This window comes from Macrobrachium nipponense, chromosome 31 (genome assembly GCF_015104395.2).
Source record: "Macrobrachium nipponense isolate FS-2020 chromosome 31, ASM1510439v2, whole genome shotgun sequence".
Taxonomy (NCBI): Eukaryota; Metazoa; Arthropoda; class Malacostraca; order Decapoda; family Palaemonidae; genus Macrobrachium; species Macrobrachium nipponense.
In genome coordinates, this window is record NC_061093.1 from 8562477 (window position 1) to 8584119 (window position 21643).

The 21643-nt window shown below is 39.6% G+C and overlaps 1 pseudogene; it reads right to left on the reverse strand.

Moving 5' to 3' along the window:
• Window positions 1-21643, reverse strand: part of LOC135206594 (DNA polymerase alpha catalytic subunit-like) — a 127944-nt pseudogene that overhangs the window by 70448 nt on the left and 35853 nt on the right.

A 21643-nucleotide genomic window follows, 5' to 3' on the forward strand; every position in this document is an offset into this window, starting at 1 on the left:
AAATCCTTCACCGCACTGTGTCCTCGAACCCGATCTGAGAAGCCAGTCGTCCAGGTAAAATGCTGCATTTATGCCCAACATATGCAGCCATTTCCCCAATGGAGCAAGAACACGAGTAAATACTTGAGGGGCCGTCGCAAAGGCCGAAACAAAGGGCTCTGAATTGATACGTCTCCTTCGAACACAAATCTCAGAACTTCTTTGAACTCTGGTTGAATCGGGACATGAAAGTAAGGCGTCCTTCATGTCCAGGGACACCATCCAATCGCCTGGGCGAAGTGCCGACATCACAGAATGATTTGTTTCCCATATTGAACTTTGTCTTCAGCACAAAAAGGTTCAATGCGCTTACATCTAGCACTGGCCTCCAACCTCCCGAGGCTTTGGGAACTACAAGAGTCTGTTGTAGAATCCCTGAGAACTGTCGGAGGACTTCCTCTATTGCTCCCTTCTTGATGAGTGCATTGACCCTCTGCTGCTAAAGCCAAAGCTCTCTCTGATCCTGGAGAATATGCTGTTAAGCTGATTGGTGTATCGGAGAGAGGAGGATCTAAAACAAAAGGAATCGAGTATCCCTCTCGAAGAACTTGAACTACCCATTGCTCTCACCTCTTCGACTCCATTCTTCCCAAAAAAGATGGAGTCTTGCCCCTACTTGCACGTGAAGGAATGGCTTCTCACTTGTCCGAAGGTTTGGGGGGGGAGGTTTCTTTGACGGACTTGTACTGTGGACGCAAATTAGTCCTGGGTCGTTGCCACTTAGGTTTATTCCCTCGAAAGGGATGCTTCTGAAGAGGAGAAGACTTAGCTCCTGTCGGAGTAGGCTCTTTCGGACGTCTGGAAGACTGAAGAAGGAGATCATTAGTAGATTTCTTTTCTAAATCCGATAGAATTTGTTGAATGGTTTCTTCAGGGAAAAGATGAGATTTACAGAGAGGAGCAAACATGAGAGCCGACTTCTGGTTATTAGTACTCCTTTAGACACGAAAGAACACCCACCTTTCTCTCTTCTTCATCACTCCCATTGTGAAAAGGGCTGCTAATTCTCCTGAACCATCTCTAACAGCCTATCCGCACAGGACAGAACTAACCAGTCTGTGGCAAAATCTCTTCTAAAGACTGACAGTCTTCAATCTTTGCGAGCTAAAGAGGCAATAGTCCAGTCCCAAAAAAAACTAAATACCTCAATACTTTAAAAATATCTTCACCAAATGGTCCAGCTCTGAAGAAGAAAACAAAATTTTAGCTGACGAAAAGCTGCTCTTCGTGTGAGTCCACTAAACCGGAGAAGTCTCCCTGGGAGGAGGCAGACACTCCCAAAAAAAGGAAGGAACTTCTCCAGTTGCGTAGAAGCGATACGCTTTACTCTGAAGTTTAGAAGGTGGGAAAGCAAACGAAGCCTTACCTGTTTCCCTCTCTTAGAAAGCCACCGTTGACTCCTTGAGGGCCTGCTTCGAGGACTGAGAAAGAACCAGTTTAGGTAGACACGAATACGCCTGTCTTCCTATCTTTAACGAACATTGAAGGCGGTGAAGACGGAGAAGCAGGTTCAAAGTTAATCTGGACTAAGTGGACAGGAAAAATTTAAGAAGACTCGAATAAGCCGACGAATCCTTGTCATCTTGATCCAAAGCTTCCTCTTCAGACTGCACGGAAGCAGATCGAAATCAGGCTTATGTTCTACCCCGGTGGAGGATTTCAACAAACTCATAAGATCCTGGAAATGCTTCTTAAATGGAGCTAAGGTAGAATCGTCTAACACTGTAGAAGTCGATGGTCTTTCAGTCGAAGAACGATTCTTTCTAACAGGTGAATGTCTCCGCACCACGAGTCGACAACAGGCGAACAACCATTCGAAATTCCTATCGACTCACGGCGAGGGGAGTCGAACAAAGACGAGCGAATACGCTTCTCTGGACAGTAATACGGAGTCGAACGAGGCGACCGAGCCGAAACTGCGACCGAGACTCGCTTGGGAGAGTCGAGCGATCGTGAATTATCACAAAGTTTAGTCCGAGAGCCATTGCTTTTAGCCGAAAAATGCGACTGCGGAGGAGATTCACTAAATATCACATCCGGAGCAAAACTACACGAAGGTTGAGGACTCCAATGCCTCTTAGACTTCTTAACAGGATCGGTGACGAATCACCCGCAAGAATCGAATGTCTTTAACGGTCGAGACACCAAATCACTTCGCCTTTTGCGCACTGGCGATTGCACTTCCGAATCAGAGACAGACGAGAATCACAAACACTAACACCTTTCCACCTCTTTTTGGACGACACCGCGAGTCGTCGGAGTCGACGGCTGACCGTGGGCAAACTCCCCAGACTCCTTCCGACCTCCGGTATGTTCTTCTCCCCGGGTTTGCGGGGGGCGGGACAGTGGACCTTCGTCTGGGAGTCGAGGGGAAAGGACGGAACAACCGCCTCCTCAGGCTCGCAACATTAACACTTTGCACTGCACTAGATTTCACTGTACTATCTACGAAAGCTTTAAAAGACATTCCTAACTTCATAACTGATTCAGCTAACACTTCCCCTCTTTTGGGACCACCTTGACTTGTTAGATGAGGGGGGCTCTCGAACCTCAGGAATCTCTTCCCAGGTTCGAACCCAAGAGTCCTATATGACATTATATATTTTCGAGGAGTAAACTTTTGTGGACTTTTCCATTTTTTGCCAAAATTTTTTTTAAAAGCAAATAAATGAGAAAACATATCATGGCTTAACGTGGAGTTAAATCCGAAGCTAATAGTGAGAACTGGTAGATCCATCATCTACCACCCGACAATGTTCGTACCTGTTTTTCAGGCGGAATATTCTGTGGAGCTGGACCACGGATTCCAGGGGGGGCCTGGTTTTCTAGGAATAGAACTCTCGGCATTCTATCCAGTTTGCCCATAATGTGATTAGGATGGGGATAATTGTATTAACATAATACTCTTAGTCCTAGCAAGCGGGTTCTGCTTACACTTGGGCCATACTAATCATGTTATGCCCATCCCCTTTTGTGGGGTAGGGTAGGATGCGGACATTTGGGAGTCCTTTCTCACTTGTGCCTTTGGCAGAAGATTTAACTTCGCGAAGGGCCAATGATATCTTTTCAAGAATTTTTTTTTTTTTTTTTTTTTTTTTTATTTTTTTTTTTTTTTTTTTTTTTTTTCTTTTTTTTTTTTTTTGTGAAAAATAAAAACTCAAAATTTATGAACTGTGAAATAAATGATTTGAGTACCCCTGGGCCCCATGATGGAAAAACTACGGCACAGTTGATGACCATTGGCACGTCACTCCCGAATTTCCTAGGTACTGCCACAAGTAGTGAAAGTACTATAAAAGATACAATGGAACACCCCTGTTCCAAGTAAAGCAGCAGAGCCAGAAAACCAAATAGAGTGCATAAATGAAAAAAGAAACAAACAAAAATAAATTGGTAAACTCCAATACGTAACAATGGACATGGACCAATATGGATTGAACAAATAATTCTGAATTAGAGACAAATAATCCTCCCAGCAATACAGAAAAATATAAAAATCATAATAGACAAGCAACATACATAAAACAAGACCGGGAACCAAAAAGAAACAAAAAATTACCGACTTAATCCCACATTGGTACATTTGATGACTCTTTGGACAGATAATTGGTCAAGATTTATAGTCCTCAAAGCTGACAACAAAATCTCAGTAGCGATGCTAGAAAACAAACAAATTACTTAACATATATCCAACACAAGACATGGAATGCAGACACATCAAGGACAATGAATGGCTTATCCAAGTAACCAATAAAAAGCAGTCCACTGCCTTTTAAGTATACACAGAAATAAATAATATAAAGGTAATAATTACAAGCCACGAAAACATTGAATTATGTACAGGGTACAGTCATCCTACCCAATAGCGAGCAGGAGCTTCCTTCAAAACAACTATTGCTAGACTCCCTAAAATTGAGATATAACAAGTTATCCACGATTTAGAAATATACTCTATTTCAAGTAGGAAAGATAAAAGTAAAAAATATCAACATTGCCAAAATAAAATTTACAGGCCAAGACTTACCATTTAAAATAAAAATTCTTGGACAAAATAGAGAAGTTCGTCCTTTTGTTCCTAAACCATTACAATGTACACAGTGCTCAAGGTATGGACACACATACAAAAGATGCCGTAATAAAGCTATATGTGCAGTCTGTGCATCAGATGACCATACCACTAATTGGAACTGTAATCAATCAAAAATGTATTAATTGTGGACTAGCCCATCACGCAAAATCTAAGGAGTGTTCATTTTACCAATATAACACAGAACTTCAGTTGTTAATAAATAGGACAGGAATGTCAGTCATGGAAGCCAGACTTGAGCTAAAAGTAAGAGGCGTTAACAATCCATCCAAAACCCCCACCTTTTCAAATGTGACTAAAAATCAAGACATCAAACAGCACAATGACAAACAACAAGATAGTATAAACAGGGAAACTGGATTTCATACCAATAATACGGAAACACACAATAAAAGTGATATTACAACAACCAATACCACCACTAACATAGATGATTCAGTTATCCATGGAAAGAACTTCCAATAGAAGAAGAATTAAATAATGATGATAATCGAACTGGCAAAAAGAAAAGAATTCTAGAAAGAACCCCACCTAAGGGAAAAAAGGTAAATATTGAAAATTACAGTCAATCCAGAGAGACTCCAACTACACCAGGAGAACATTTTAAAAAAGATATTAAACTAACCTCATCACAAGTGGAAATACACAATTACCCTCAATCTCAATCAAACAGCCAACATCTGGACAGTAAAGATCACTCTTTACAAGTTCCATCAAATAATACTAATGAAAATCATACCATTAAACCAAACCAAAATATAACTATCACCCCCCACCATCCACAAGACCGAAAAATATCCCATTAACAACAACAAAACAAATAACCCCTCAAACCAACAGTCCTTATCACTACAGAAAAGGAACAATAGAATTACAAAACCAGAAATTTCTAAAGCTAGACCAAAAACTTCTGAACCAATAATTAACATTACCAAACATGCTTCATCTTGTGGTTGTAATGAATGCTTTGTAAGTACATATAACCAACTAACTACCAAGACAGAGGGACACAGTACGAAATTGTATTGACAATTTTACCAAATTAAGGAGGTGCCCTTTTAACACACCAACATGAGAACGAATTATGTTCTGAATCCTTAAAATACAAAAAGGAAATTATAAAATAAAAAATAGACTTATTAATATTCAACTATGAAAAACAAACAACTGCAGAATCTAATAACCAACATACAAATACAACGATTAAAAAAACCACAAATAAATTTCAAATGCATATAAACTACGAGATAAAGTAAAATTAGCAATCAATTTACAGAATTTAACACCAATTCCTCCCAATAATGGAATATAAAATCATTCAATGGAATATAAATGGTCTCTTAACAACCGACTACGTCTGGGTGAATTACAAAGAATCATACGAGACCACAACCCAATGTGCATATGTCTACAACATATAGGAAGTAACCCTACAAATATCCAACACTATAAAAATTGCCTGTTATTCACCAACTGACGGTGGAAAATTAGGCACAGCCATATACGTTCATAATAGCATTACATATGAACCTGTTGACATACCATCTATGCATATCAAATAACATCATTAACTGTATATGCCTGATAAAAGTAAAATTACTATTTGTAATTTATATAACCAACCAAATTTCAATGCAAATTTCAGGTGATTTTTTTTCTGAACTTATTAGCAAAAGTAATCAGGAACCACTACTTATAGTAGGAGATTTTAATGCACATAATCCATTATGGGATATTAATAACCCCACCAGGGACACATCCGGAATCAACATAGAGAATACTATAATGAAACACAACCTGTATTGTCTCAATGAAAGTGAAGTTCCAACATATTTTTCAAATACACACCTAACCTTTTCTTCAATTGACATTTCATTATGTTCAAATGATGTAGCGGAGAAATTTGAATGGAACGTCCTAGACGATTCATACACAAGTGACCATTTCCCAATCATTCTGAACTACTTAAGTAATGTCAAAATATTGCCACCTACAAGATATAAATAATCCAAAAAGCTAACTGGGATAAATATTTCCTATACACACGAAACATACCACCATTCCCACATAATGAAGATCACAATACTACATGTGAATCCTTCTCAAACTTCATAATAAATGCTGCAGATAAAAGTATTCCAAAAACCAAAAACCAAAAACACATTCCACAAAATCCCCTGTCCCATGGTGGAATCCAACATTAACAACATTAAGTAAAATAAAACATATATTGAGTCGCAATCTAAACAGACTCAAAACTCGCCTTAAATCACTCAACAAAATGCCCTATAGTATAAACATATTAAACAAAATATGTTATAACAAACATAACAATTAACCACATTAAACCTATATAACAAATATACAGCCAAATTTAGAAAACGGTAATAGCTGAAAAAATCGCATCATGGAAGGAATATGTCTCAAACATATCTTCAAACACATCCACAAGGGATGTCTGGCAAAAGATAAGGAAAATCAATGGAAAAACATATAAGACCTCCAAGAAGTGCAATACATTTAAATGGAAAATATACCATGATACTTATGAAATATCAAACATAATTGGGAAACATTTTGAAAAACATCAGTGCTTACTCCAGCCTAGATACACATTTTCAAAGTATCAGAAAACAAAAAGAAAACATAATACTCAATTTTGAAACTCTTGAAGACCTGGAATATAACTATATTTTTAACATGGATGAACTAGATAATGCCATCAACTTTCTTGTCATCCTCTGCACCAGGATATGATAAAATATCATTTGAAATGATAGAAAAATTAGCTCCTATAGCTAAATCATATTTATTAAAATTTTTACAATAGTATCTGGCTAAAAACGTGTCTTTCCTGATAAATGGAAACATGCCATAATTATTCCAATAAACAAACCAGGAAAGGATGCAAGTAATCCATCCAATTATAGACCGATATCTCTAACAAGTTGCCTATGCAAAATCTTAGAAAAAATGGTTAATGCACGATTAACGTATGTAATAACCAAAGAATCCATTTTAACACCAACACAATTCTGGTTCAATAGCTGGCAGATCAACCCTAGATCCCTTAACACATTAGAAGATCATATCAAAAAAGGCTTTGAACAAAAGAAATTAACAGTAGCTATATTTTTTTATATAGAAAAAGCATACGATACACATGGAAACATAACATCATGCAAAACTCCACTCCAAGGGACTAAGAGGCCACTTACCAATATTTATTAAGAACTTCTTAAACAAACAGAACTTTTCAAGTAAGAGTAGAAAATTCCTACTCAGTAACCTATAAACTGGAAGAAGGAATCCCTCAAGGTAGTGTCTTGAGCTGTACATTGTTTGCTTTAGCAATCAATGACATTACTATAAATTTACCAAGTGGTGTAAAAAACAGTTTATATGTTGATGACTTTGTCATTTACTATACGAGTAGTAATCTGAGACATGCTCAGAGAGTTCTCAGTACTGCCATTTCAAATATATGTAGTTGGGCAAATTCAGTTGGATTTAAATTTCAACTGATAAAACAAAAGCAATCGTTTCTTCTACAAAGACAAAAGGTGGATGAAGAACCAAACAATCAAACTGCATCTTTATAGCACTGAAATACAATTTTGTACAAAAATCAAGTATCTAGGAGTAATATTTGATCAACATTTAAAATTGGAAAGAGCACATCAAATACATTAAAGCCAAGGGCATCAAAGCCCTTGCCATATTTAAAAAAGTTATCACACACTAATTGGGGAGCAAAGCGAGACATTTTATTAATGATATATAAGGCAACAGTCTTATCCATAATAGATTAACTGCTGTCCAATATATTCATCCGCCTCAGAATCTGCATTAAAATCTCATCTCTCGATGCAGTGCACCATGAAGGCGTGCGATTGTGCACAGGAGCTTTCCGATCGTCCCCAACAAACTCACTTTTGGTGGAGGCAGGTATTTTGCCCTTAAAACATCACCGTAATTTAATAACAAATACAAAGAGGTCTTTCAATGCAAGCGGGATCGTCTCCTGCAACTTACTGCTTCCAAAACTGTAATCAAGTAACAGCAGTTAATAGTACTAGCTCTTTCCCAAAAAGAGCTAAGATACATAATGAACATACATATATGAATCCAATTTTTCACCCACCAATGGAATTGCCACCACCATGGATTTTAAATAGAGTAAAGATATGTACCTCCCTGTCTTACCTACTCAAAAAACAAATGACAATACAGGCGGAATTGTACCGCCAACATGCTTTGGAGCACATTAGAAGAAAAAGGCGACAAATTTATGATATATACAGACGGCTCCAAAAATAATGTTGGAGTAGGAGCATCTGCATATTCGAAAAATATGTTAAGTAAAAAAAGCCTACCTTCAATATCATCAGTATTTACTGCTGAAGTCACAGCCATACAGATGGCTCTAGATATGATATCTGAGGCAAAAGCAAGTGTCTCTGTAATTTTCAGTGACTCAGTAGCGCTATAGATGATAATAGACAGTATAAATCAGGAAACCAAATAGTACAGGAAATTCAAAATTAAAAGTTCATCAACTCCTCGAAATCAGGAATATCAATGGAAATATGTTGGATCCCAGCACACGTGGGAATAAGGAAAGGAAATGAATATGCAGACTCTGCTGCCAAATTAGCCTGCACTATCCCTCCAACAATTTCATATGCCCAGTGTCAGACTGGGTAAAATCAGTTAAAACATTAATTTACCAGGATTGGAAAGAAGAATGGGCCTCGGTGCCAACAACAAACAAACTTAAAAATATAAAAACTGAAGTCTATGCATGGAGGACATCCTCACAGGAGGAAAGAGCAAAAGAGGTGATCCTAGCAAGGCTACGTATAGGACACACAAGATTCTCAAATGGTCACTTGATGTCAACACACATGCGACCCAGTGAAATGTAACACATGTCAAACACCCATGACAGTACAGCATTTGCTTGTTGAGTGCCCAAATTGGACCCAGCCACAAAGATCTATTATCTGCGGAGTTCAGAAATGAAAAATATTCTTGCGGAAAGCAGGGATTTTTCAATTAATAAAATCATAAATTTTTTAAATAAGACGGGTTTCTCAATAAATCTAAATTTTTATTTTTTTTTTTTTTTCCCTTTTTTTTTTTCCCTCTCAGGATTGATCCCTGAGAACCAGCCCGAGAAGAGTCTACTTGAGACTCAGAGGTCTGGAAAAACTAACACCTATTAATAATAATAATCAGCTAACACTTGGAACTTTTTATCCATCTTAGACTCAAGCAAGGCAATGGTGTTGGGTTCGGAAACATGGGCAACTTGAACAGGGGTAATCAAAGGAGAAGTAGGAGGACTATTAATTGGAGAAATATTCTCTAATAAAGGAGAGGCAAGAGAAGACTTATTTGTCTCCGAAGGAACAGGAGTAGTTTCTAACCTATTCTTACTACTAGCCCTAAGACGCCTTCCTCTTCCTATCTTTCTCCATTTTCTCAGCATGCGATCTAACCGCCTTCCATCCCTGCTTTCATCCAATTCTTTACATTCAATCACATGTCACATCCATACCATTACAATTTGTCCTCTGCATTTAGTGCACTTAGAGTGCGGATCGTGACATAACTTAGCTAATCTTGTTTTGCAGCCAGCGCTGCAAAACCTTACAGCAGATGAACTAGAATCTGACATAATTAGCAATAATGACGAAAAACTGAATAGAGATAGCTAACTGGCAAGAGAAAAAACCAAAACTTGTACATCACCAAACCAAAACCAAAATCCAAAATGGCGACGCAGGAGACTGCAGAGAAAATCTCACAGGTGTTACCCCGTGAGCGGCAGAAACGAAAATTGACAGTAGAAGGCTAGCAGTACCCAGGGTTCCAGGGTGTGGGCGGGTCTTGTATCACCTATACTTAAGATAGCAACGCCGCTGGCAGCCAACAATTTGAATTTCGACGCCGTAGGTAAGAGCTATAAGCTATGTAACTGTTCGGTAAGTCACTTATGTGAAACTTGACGTTTGTTGCACATACGTAAATGTTTTGGACATTCACAATAAAATTTCTGACAGCCAGTGTTACATTCTGTTCATATGATAGGGACAGGATCATGTAGGCAATTCATCAAATATCACTGGGTCAAAAAGACTGACCAATTCCAAGACGAGTCAAAATTACTGGTGTGTCTTGTCCCTTTTGATAAGATGAAGTCCATACATATTTCCACTAAAGTTGGGTAGTTTCATTCTCTTACTATCAGGATCACTATTCTGTACATTTTCCCATTTATTGATTATACAGGTAGTCCCTGGTTATCGCCAGCATTGGTTATTGGCGATCCGGTTTTATGGAGCTTGTCTAGCGCGATGTGCCGATTTCCGGTTATCAGTGTCAATAATTGAATACTGGTACCGATGCATACCTAACAGATGTGCCATTAACCGGTTCTTGGCGCCGATAAGCACATTGTCTCTTAATGGATCCATATAATTAATCATTCCAATTGTTGAAAAACTACTCCACCTTATTAGTGCGACATAAGAAGGAAAGTAGGATGGACTACACATGCAATGGGTTCCAAATCTCCAATGACATAACGTTAAAATAAATTAAAATTTAGATTTATCAAGCTTAATAAATGAAAAAAATTGGAAATATTAAAATACTGATGACATACAGTATTTGCAAAGTCACATGGCATTTAAAATGATATTGTTAAGATTACAATAAAGTTTTGTACATACTTACCTGGCAGATATATACTTAGCTATAGACTCCATCGTCCCCGACAGAAATTCGAATTTCGCGGCACAGGTGATCTACCGCCCTGCTGCTGGGTGGCAGGAATAGGAACGATTACCGTTCTAGAACCAGATTTTCTCTTCCACCTGTCTCCTGAGGGGAGGTTGGATGGGCCATCAATCGTATATATCTGCAGGTAAGTATGTACAAAACTTTATTGTATCTTAACAATATCATTTTTGTACATGGAACTTACCCAGCAGATATATACTTAGCTGATTGAGACCCTTGGTGGTGGGAAAGAGACAACTATTTACTGAATAGACAGGTAAACAACATACGTTGTAGGTAATAAATAAATAAAACCTGGTTCCTACTTGATCATCGGCGGAAGACTCCATGGCTAATGCCTAGGAATCTGCTTCGCCTCAAGAGCCTCAGCGAGGATGTGACCTATGGCTAAGAGTTCTTGTGGGTCTGTCGATCGGGTCTTATCCATTTACTCGACAGAGCCTCTTACATGACAATATGCCTATGCCTAGTGGCATAATTAAGGAGCACAACACCGATCCCGATCACCTGATCCTAACACGAGGGTTAGTGCTTAAGTTGAAAAGAGTTATCTACAAACTCCTTTCAAACAACCCAAAGAAAAAACACGACGTTAAATAAAATTTAACTCACTAGTTAAGGATCAGTATCTGCTCCCTATCCCAGCAATGTATCCGCAGACACGTATCAACCAAGAGAGAAGGATCCCTCGAAGGTTATCTTGACATCCTTCGGATAATGGGAAGTCAACACAGAGTTGCATCTCCGTATGTGACAGCTAATATGTCCTTATGACATATTGTTAGGGAAAGAACAAGAATTCGGAAAAGCTCGCACTTCATGCGCTTTTAATTCTCAGCTGTTTGAAGGAATCATCAATGCACTTATCAAGTGCTTAGGAGATCACAATGTCTCAAAGAAGGCCAGGGCGTTCTTTGATATATATCTCTTCTGGGTGAAGCCTGGAGCCCTGGCTAGCGCTTCGTGCCTGGCAGGCGCCTAGCGCCTGTCTAGCGCCTCGCGCCTGGCTGGAGCCTTGCGCCTGAATGGCGCCTAGAGCCTGGCTGGAGCCTCGCGCCTGGTGGCGCCTTGCGCTGGCTGGTGCCTGATTAGCTCCTCCTTCCTGGCTAGCGCCTCGCGCCTGGCTGGAGCCTTGCGTCTGGCTGGTGCCTTGCGCCTGGAAGGCACCTGGAGCCTGGCAGAAGACTTCATGATTACTGTCTATGAGTCTGCATGCCTCAAGAGTTTCAGCGAGGTAGGGACCTATGACTGACAAACCCTTCTGGATCATGTCAATGGGGGCTAGCCCGCTTACACGACAGAGCCTTCTCGGATCGTGCCAATGGGGGCTGACCCACTTACATGGCAGAGCCTTACCTGTATCATATCAATGGGGACTAGCCCTCTTACATGACAGAGCTTTAGGTTTCTCTTTACTGGAAGGAGCCTTGCGCCTGGATGGATCCTCAATCCTGACTGGAGCCTAGCCTTGAAGGAGCCTGGCTGGCGCCTCGCGCCTGGCTTGGCTCCTCCACACTTGCTGGAGCTTCGAGCTTGGAAGAGTCTCTAGGCTGTCTGGCGATGTCCACATCGGACACTCTTATATCTGTCCGATTTGTTCGCCTCTGGCGCATTTGCGCCAGGTTGGAGGCCCGCTCCTTCTCAGTATCCGACCATGACAGAGTTCCTTGGAACTGTCCGCCTCTGGCGTTTTTTCGCCTGTATTGCATTTGGCGCTTGGCTGGCGCTACATTGTCCGGGAGTCCTGAACAACCATAGTTTATCAGGAGACTGGAGAAGGGTGGAAGAAATTCTTCCCCTTTGAGCTTTTGGCCCCTGGCAAGGGGAGGTGATTTTAGTCAGCTACACCCAGTAGACGACAGGATATCTAACAATACGAAAGAGAAGAGTCTTCCTCCGAGGAGATCCTTCATGAACACTTCTTTTGCTAACGAGATCTCTTCTTACATGTTGATGAGGTTCCTCGTTGCAGATCTTCCCTATCCTTGGCCCGACCCGAAGGGAAGGAGTCTGGTAAGTCGAAGGAGACTGAGCTGAAATTGGGCGGAACCCTGATTTCTAGCTCTTATTGTATCCTTCTGAATACCTTCTGGGAAGCATTTTGAGTCCTCATCGCACCCCGAAGACTCTGTAGGCAAACGTTTAAACATCTCTTCTTCTGTAGATGAAAATGTAAGTACCCTGCCTGGGCAACGAAACTTCTATCTGAAAGTGTTGCGTCAGGAATAGAGGGATTTAGTTCTTTTGCCAGACATACTATGCTGGCAAGAACCCATTGCCGAGTCTCCATTGAATCTGAAGCGAGATTTCAATGCACGAAAAAATTCACTTGTCTTCTTGGTCGTTTAGGGCTAAGAGAAACAAAGAATTCCTTCATAAACTTCCTCAAAGAAGTTTGATGAGGAGCAGTTCCATTTTGTCGGAACACGGAATCTGTGGCCACAAAAAGATCCAATTCGAAGTACATGATATCCTACTCTTGTCGTATTGCGGCATCATATAAGATCCTGAAGATCTTAATCCTCTGTTATCTCTAATTCCCCTGTAGAGACAGAGTATAGCCTTTTACTGCGTTCTTTGATAGCATATATATACATAGGTGATTCTTCCCTCTGAAAGTGAAGAAAAAACCTCACTATGTGGTTCACAGAGGTATCGGAAGAGGACAGTTTCCTCATTCATCTAGCACAATCTGCAGCAATTCTATGTCTTAGCCATGACTATTGTCATTTACCTTGAAAAAACCTCTCAATCATGTCCACTTCTGGTCAGTCTACACGCGGACAGACTCAGAGTGGAGAGGTTTTATAGGTCTATTTATAATAGATTCTGATAGAATATCCAGATACTCTTGGAAAAGCCTTACGAAACATGCTGTGAGAAGAACGTGACTTCTGTGAATCCAACCTCTCTAAGGCCAAAATGAGGCATACATCCTCTCTTCCTTTGATGCCCATTTATCTTAATATCTGTTAAGAATTTATAACTAGGGGAAAAATGACTAAAGTTTATTCCCCTTCTTTAAATTTAAAGATGTCTTATATTGCTACCTCTCTTGGTTCGAGGAAAAAGAAGCAGTCTAAAGGAAGCCTGTTCGTCTTCTACCTTACAAAGAGATCTATGAAGAAAGACTTTCCGCAGGTTCTCACAACTCTATTCAATAAATGTTAGACATACGTTAACAGTTATTATCTTCCGATCGAGAAGGTTCTCACGGACATGCAAAATCTTGCATCGAACCTCTTAAGGATCGTTACGTTCCGTGTCTGTTCCCAAATAGATTCTCTTTTGTTAACGCGAACAGGGGCGAAAAAAAGATTCTCGATGCTCTTTGCGATATGAGAGTCGTGGAATTGGCCTAAGTGATTAAAATAAATCATTTCAACATTCCTTGTAAGCAACCCCTTTCCGATTAAATGGGTAACGAAATCAGGAACGAATCTTGCCGTTACCGAGCCTGCTGTCCGAGAGGCTACTGGACTCTTAGGTTAATAACTCGCTAAAACGAGAAAATATCTTGGATGGTGCTTCTGGCTCAATTTGCGCCAGGCTGGCGCTTCCTTCTAGTTCTTTTTAGGTTATGTGCCATAACATCTATGCCTTATGGTAACCGACATCCTTCACATGTTAATTCCGTCTTAGTGGAAAAAAACTTTTATATACGTAGTATAGTCCATTCAGGGAAACAACTTCTGCCCACTAAGAGAATGTTTCCCATCCGACTCACCCACTTCTCTTGAGCAATATCCGATTCTAAAAAGGTTGTGTGCGTTTCTCGAAAGGATGAGAGAATTATATATATCGCGCTCTGCCGTATTAGAATCCTTTATAATACTGTCACATTGTGGTAAACAGCATTAATCTAGGAACCTTTGTAAGGATACTAGGAATTCTGTAGTTAACCTCGGTATGTGCATAAGACTTGACCATACCGTAGTCTTAAAGTGAATTCTCTACTACATTCATCTTCTCACTAAGCATGTTCTCTAATAAGCCATGCTTTCGTAAGCATGAGAGCATTATACAATATAGAGTTCCGCTGCGTTAGAATCCTTTAAAAATGTTACCTACGGTAAACAGCATTGAAATGTAATATCTTACTTATTGAAAGCTTCTTAGCAAAAGGCAGACAATATTTTAATTATGTTTGCTTAACTCCCCTCAATCCGAGGCTAAAACCACGATTGGAGGGGAGAGACACGGTTAGTCATTCCATCCCGCAGGAGAGAGACATGTAACCGACCACTCATGACCCGACACCTACATGATACTGCGTTGGTGTCTAAGCGATAGCAGTCTCATTAGTCCGACTGCCTTACTATTCCAGAGTTGCCAGCTACTCCATTTAATAAAGGAATCTTATAAAATTATTATCGAACTTCAGGAAGTTCTTATAAGCATATCTAACGCGAAACAAGACTTCGATAAATCTAGAAGCTAAGTAGGTGTTGTCTTAACAATCCCTTTAAGCGTAGTCCTTCTAGGAAATTCCTGGAAGGATACTGGTAATTGAGTTGCTCAGCAAAGAAGTAACTACGGTATGTGCTTATGATTTGCCGTATCGTATTCTCATACAGCAGATACTCTACTACCTTCTTTCCTGCCGAGGCAGATAGAGAAAGGAAAAATTTTTATTTTTTACTATCTTCGTTCTTTTCGTTAATAGAACGATAGAAAGAGTATATATATCTCCTTAGGAAGGAAGTTAATCCAGGAACTCTTTAAATCTTCGTGATTTCCTCATAAATCGTGGAAGAGACAGTTCCTGTTCATCTGTAGGGTTTACGGAAGGAAGTAGATATTTCCTATCCACCATCATACCCAAACGTCGATGAGATTCTTATAAGAAAACTCCCAAAGCTCTTGCCTCTTCATAACGAGGGAAGAGCATGAATGAAGGAGAGAGTCCTCTGAATAATGAAAAAATGGCTTCTCTTAGTATCAGAATCCTTCTGGCAAAAGCGACGGCCGCCTGTGCGACATCTTGCACCTTTGCCCAGGGGAAAGTTGCTCAATTTGAAAACTCAAAGAGGAGCCTCGCGACTGACCTCTCTCTCATAAGAAGATTAGGAATATTCTGGCGCCTGGCTCCTTGCACCTAGCGCCTGGAATTGCTCCGCGCGCCTGGAATGTTCCGCACGCTGAAAAGGAGACTCGCTCCTGGAACGTTCCGCTTGCGTGGAAGGTCCCGTGCGCCCTGATAGTTCCGAGCGCCTACTAGACCCCTTTTAGAAAGAGCCTCTTGCCCGGAAACGTTCAATGGAAGGATCGTTCTGATTGCCACTCTACTATAAGGCTCCTTGCTCTAGCCGTCGTCTTTTTCTGGCGCAATTTGCGCCAGACTGGCGCTTCGTCTCTTGAAGGCGCCTTGCGCCAAGAAAAATTTTCTAGAACGCGGCTCGCGTTTGGTTGTAGGAACGCGGCTCGCGCTAGTCTGTTAGCTGGAACGCGCCTCGCTGCTGGCTATTGGAACGTAGCTCACGCTAGCTTGCTGGAACGCGGCTTCCTGGCAGCGGCTGGCTCTTGCTCAGTGTTCTCTTAGTTTTCAGAGAACGCGCTAGATCATCGAAACTCCAAACATACATTCTTTCGTCTTTTCGGATGTAAGATGAAGAGACGCACTTTTTTAAGGATGCCTTATCAATGGCTATCCTTGGCAGTCTGGGACGTTCTACAGAACCTGCCGAGGGGACGCCTGACCGGTGGGGGTTCTCCCTAACCTTCCTGCGGCTGTCGACTTTCCTCCTCCACTGGGTCTGGGAGTTTGGAAGAGGTCTAGGCCTGGAAGCGCTACGGAGCCGATCAGACGCACCCTCCACTGCACTGGGAACACTATATTCACTTCTTACCTTTTTAGAGCTCGCCTTTTGAGCTCCATCCATTTATCTTCAAATTTGCACATATGAATTTGTAGATTCTGTGGAGTAAGAAGGTGATGAGGATGCAACAACTACTAGAATTGTCAATACTCTAACTGCTCGTTAGTACGAGAGCTCTTAAAGCTTCTAAAGGAAGCGTATCTAGTTATATGCTTTCTGACTTCCTAAAGTAGGAAGTTAGATCTTATATTTCCTTCACCAAGTTCTAACACTTATACACGTATTAGTGAAAAAAAAAAAAAAAAAAAAAAAAAAAAAAAAAAAATCAATATTTCCCTTATTGCAAAAATATATGAGTGTCTACCGAAAAATTCAGTAGTTTCACGTAATATAGTCTTCGAAATTTCGAAGCCAAATTCATTAAAAAGTTAATAAAAGCGTATGCCAAAACCAAAGACCCAGTACTTCCCTGCAAAAGACAGCCCAGAAGGTCGATGGCGATGAAAAAACGAAAATCAAGTCAGGAGGTAGCAACAACGTATGTTGACACTACCGCGACAGAGAAAATCTGATTCTAGAACGGTAATCGTTTCCCATTCCTGCCACCCAGCGGCAGGGGCGGTAGATCACCTGACCTACCTGCAGCGTGTGCCGCGAAATTCGAATTTCTGTCGGGGACGACGGAGTCTATAGCTAAGTATATATCTGCTGGGTAAGTTCCATGTACAAAACTGAAAAACATGTAACAGCCTTTCACTTGATAAAACACTTTCACTAAATGTGTAAGTAACAAAATCATTAACATGCAAATTTTAATAAAATTAGAACTCTGTAAACAGAGTTAGAAGCTGAGTACGTACTGACCACATCTATTTTAGTTCACTCAAATCTAAATAAAATTTACTTAAAGATGGCTTACAGGTCCAAACAGAATTGACTTATTTTTTTTTTTAAATAAACCAGGATTCATATGCATATCCAATTTTTTTTTCCAACTGTCTCATGAAGAAAAAATGAATCCAAAATGCCTGTACGTATAACCTAATACCTTCTCAAGTGCAGCCTCACGCTTAAAAATTACTTCACGCAAAAAATTAGGGGAGAGGTTCTGTATTCTCTAAACATGAAAATATACATATTGCAGCACTAACTGAATCTGTGAAAAGAAATATGCAATACTACTAATACTGATTGTAGTGGAGGCATGTACTGTATTCTGAAATGAATCCATTACTTATCTCATGTTACATAAAATTAAGACGGGGTTTATGGGGAACACTTTGATATCTCCCTAACAACTTTCTGCGTTTTTCTTGAGCATAAGCATTTTTCCAAATCATTCTTTATCAATCTTTGTGGGTCCCTACTGCAGCTCCGAGGTCCACAGCCTGAACCAATTTAAAACTACACATGAGTATGACTACATAAGCAGATAAATTTAAATCTTTAAAACATATTGTAATTTATTGCTTCAGAATATTACTCAATAATTTTCATGAATGTTCTTATATGAAAGTTTGGCTTATTATTGTGGCCCTAATGTTCTTGGTTTAAAGAAAAACATACTAATCTACTGTACAATAGACCACCCTTTATTTTCATTATTCATTTATTGTCTCTCAGAAGTAGTCTCTAACATTTGAAGAAACTTGCATTTACTCTACATAAGGATACCTTGTGTCTAGTTTGGCAGAAAATAGTCCACTGGTTTTGGAGTGGTATAAACGATAAAAAAAAAAATCAGTCAGACAGATATCCAAACTTACAGATGTTGGACAAACCTTGATCAAGAAAGCTCAGCTGAACTTTCAATGTGAATAAGCTATAAAAGGAAAACATCTGCACATTCTATGTAAAAGCTTCATAGATACTGATTTCAATGAAACAATCAGGTTTTATAATGACTGATATCAAATTATAGATATACAATTTTACAGTCAGATATGCACTACATATATAAGCTTGGAATCTATAAATCTCCATTATTCTACTGAAAGATAACCTACAAGTAGGCAATTTTCAAGTTGTAGATATCCATGCCAAACTGCAAAACTGAAAATGACTTACCAGGAATACTTTTCAAGTAACAAACCTGCAAGAACGTACCTCTTTATCTTCAGCTGGAATGCGTGGCATTGTTGTGAAGCAAATATTGTATTCCTGAATGATACTTGGGTACAAAGAATTGAAGTCCATGAGCAAAATATATTTATCATAAAAGCCCTTCTTAGGATCTAATACAAGACCTCCAGCATAGGCAGGTTTACGACGTCCTTTGGCACTTCTTTTACCACCTGTTTCGTCTGCTTCCTCTGCTTCTTCATTGACAGCAGCCTAATAAGAGGAACACTATTGAATTTTGGAAAATAAGGCATCACATAAGCATCTACACCATGTTAATATAAAAACTTTTAATACTTACAAAAATGCATTCATTATGAACCCATTACTGTGTGTTGCCTGTGAATCACTGATATTGGAATCCACTAGAAGAAAAAGATCATTCAGTCCTAGTGGTTTAGCATATGTCCTCATAATCCTTTAGATCACTGGTAGCTAACATGAATCATTCTTAGTGTAGTTTGATCAGCTATGACAAAGTGAGGGGTCAACTAGAGTATTGAAAATTTTTAATTTTATCCTTCATCTGCACTCATTACTTAAATTAAGCCTGAATAGCAACTTAGACAGGGGATTTACTGCACTACTGATAATTTAGTAATTTGATAAGAGATCCTGAATATTGAGGCATAAAGAAAACATAGTCTTGGACGGTAACTCTGGTTAGGAATTGGACTGAAACCTGTTAGAGGACAGAAGACTAAACAGGGAATCAAGAGCTGGTAAAGAATCTTTTGATAACTGAAGGATTACATGAAAACCCATACAACTAACGCTACCTCTGAAGCACTAGCCCCTTCTAATGAAAAATAAATCTAAAGTAATCCCTCAGTCATCTAGATCGCTACTATCTGACACACCTAGACCAAGGATCAAGGATCCAAATATGTATATATATATATATATAATACTATATATATATATATCTATATATATATATATAATATATATATATATATATCTATATATCTATTATATATATATATATGTAAATTTTAAATTTAATTTAAGAAAACTGCCCTCCAATGGCTGGTAACCCCGGTGCAACCACAGGCAAAAAAGGTGGTAACACTGCTGACACTCGGACTAACCAAGAAAACAGTTTTCGGGGAAGGGGAAGTCTCAATAAGTTTCCATGGTGAGGGAGAACGGGTTGGATGGATGGCCAGGGCACCATCAGAATGAGGGCCAGTTAGGCAAGGCAGAGGAAGGTCATAGGTGTTGTTTTGGACGGTGGGTGGTGCTGGGAAGCAGTTTTTATGGCTAGTAAGGTTGGGGGAGGCAGCTGCAGTGTTGGATGGGTGAAGGGATTGATAGAACTGAGTTGCTAGAGATTGTTTGGTTTCATGTTTTTATGTTTAAGATATAGTCCTCTTCTCTATCTTCAGCTTTTCCCATCCTTATATGGGGTTGTTGTTTATTAGCCTTCTCCATCTGCTATCATGCACCATTACCTCACTCACATTCCTCTCCCAAATGTTCCTGTTCACTGTCTCCATCTCATTTTTGGTCTACCTCTCCTCCTTGTTCCAGGCACTTCCATGTTCATGGTCCTTTTATATACACAATCCTCCTCTCCTCTACAGTCATTCATATTTTATTACAGGATATGTACAGTTGAGAGAGAGAGAGAGAGAGAGAGAGAGAGAGAGAGAGAGAGAGAGAGAGAGAGAGAGAGAGAGAGTCATAAAATATTCTCAAGTGTACAGTCATGATATGTGTGATAATCATACTTAGAATCAACTAAACTTTCAATGATTTATCATACAGTAGTTTGAGTGATGATTTATTTATATCTTGTGCAAGCTGCACTGTGGTCAAAAGTGACTGTTTATCTGTGTCATGGTTTTTGGAAAGTAAGTATTGAAGACAAATTAAATAAGTTAAATAAGTATACAGGCAGACCCCGGTTACTGGTGGGGGTTCCCTTCCCGGTGGTGTGCTGATAAGCGAACACCGCCATTAACCAAACTCTGTGATTTATGGTGCCGATAAGCGGTTATCAGTGCCATAAAAACCCTTGTGTTGCGCCATAAATCGCCAATTTTATGGTGCTAGACAAGCCCCATAAAACTGGATCGCCGATAACCGGAGACTGCCTTTATCTTAGTCTAACCACCTCAGAGCTGATGAACAGGTCTCCTAGGGCTGATGAACAGCTCTCCAGGGCTGGCCTGAAGGATTAGATATTTTTATGTGGCTGGGAACCAATTGGTTACTTAGCAATGAGACCTAAAGCTTATCATGGGATTCGAACCACATTATATCGATAAGTGACTTTGTAATCACCAGAAATCATTTCCTCTGGTTTTGCATTGGCAGACCGGGGAGTGAATGCAAGTTACCAAATCAATGGGCGAGTACACAACCCACTCGTCCAAGGAGGGACCAGTACTGAAGACAAATACTGACTATACTTTATTGTCTACTTACCATAAGGATAGAATGATTACATTTCATTGTGTAATTAAGAAACTGTATTTGGATTAAGATTTTTTGGTGCTACATTACTTGGGTTAAGGTATCCAGGTTAAAAAAGATTGGACAGCAGTACTTAATTGTATTTTATCAGATGGCCATGAAAATTTAAAAGAAAAGGAAAGAGAATAATATTCTGCTATGTATATAGTACTGTCACAAGATTTGACAATCTAACATGCACAATTTTTATGGAAGTGTGTAAAGCTTGAGTTCTTTAACAGATAGCTTATAAAAAAATTTACAACAGCCTCAATGACGGTACCCTGCCCCTTTGAATAGCTCCGAA